We start from the raw sequence: 1,232 nt of genomic DNA, 5'->3' as shown, positions 1-1,232 counted from the left end.
CCACCCATGGGGCACTTGCTGGAAACCAGGCATGTGGCTGAGAGTCTGGCATCAGTGTCTGATTTAGTCTCATGATTGTCCTAGAAAGCTGAGAGGCAGTAGAGAGTCACAGGCAAGAGTTTAGCCTGTGGAACCCGACTGCTTTGTGCGACTGGAAGTTAATGGAGCAGCTCTGGGCCTCGGTTTCCTCATCTGTAAAGTCCAGTAACAGCTGTTGCATCTCAGTGGATGTAGGGCAGGTTCAGAGCAGGAACATGTGCCCCGTCTGCTTCACTCCAGGGCACCCATTCACCCTTCCAGCTGCCCAAATGCCTGCATCTCTTCCTCCCCTCAAGGCCTCCTCTCCTTGCAGGATCTCTGGCTGCAGCTGGAAAGGCTTTAGGGCCCCTGGGCTGCACAGGGAGTTTCAGCTACTCCTTGGCCTCACAGAGGGCTCACCTGCCTACCCATCAATGCCAAACGCAGTCCACCCCCTCCTACCCCCAACACAGACTCACTTCTATCAACACCCACCCTCCTCTCAGACATCAGCCTCCCCTCCAGGTCCCTGCATCTGGGTCATGTGACCCAGCCTGCCTTGTTCTCTCTTCTCCAAGCCTCTGCACACGCGGTTTCTCCTGCCTGGGTCGCCCTCCCCTGGCTGGGACGATGCCCGTTCTCTCCCAGGCCAAGGAAAGAATGCCCCCCCTCACCCCTGGCTTTTCACCCAGTTAAGGACATTTCTCTAGTGGATGTTTTCTTTTTCAAATGTAGTAAATGCCTGCAAGGAACAAAAGGACCACACGGACATTTATGTATGTAAAGAACGAGAATCACTCTCCCCAGCGTCCCACTCCCCAGAAATAACTATGCTTAACAGGATGGGTCAGACCTTTTTCTATGAATTTACAAAATACATACCTACACACCCTTCAGATCAGATCAGATCAGTCACTCAGTCGTGTCCGACTCTTCGCGACCCCATGAATCGCAGCATGCAACACTCCCTGTCCATCACCAACTCCCGGAGTTCACTGAGACTCACATCCATCGAGTCAGTGATGCCATCCAGCCATCTCATCCTCTGTCGTCCCCTTCTCCTCCTGCCCCCAATCCCTCCCAGGATCAGAGTCTTTTCCAATGAGTCAACTCTTCGCATGAGGTGGCCAAAGTACTGGAGTTTTAGCTTCAGCATCATTCCCTCCAAAGAAATCCCAGGGCTGATCTCCTTCAGAATGGACTGGTTGGATCTC

The sequence above is a fragment of the Bison bison genome, unplaced genomic scaffold (genome assembly GCF_000754665.1).
Source record: "Bison bison bison isolate TAMUID 2011002044 unplaced genomic scaffold, Bison_UMD1.0 scf7180017864516, whole genome shotgun sequence".
Classification (NCBI taxonomy): Eukaryota; Metazoa; Chordata; class Mammalia; order Artiodactyla; family Bovidae; genus Bison; species Bison bison.
The sequence above is the reverse complement of the archived record's forward strand: the minus strand, read 5'-3'. Positions refer to the sequence as shown.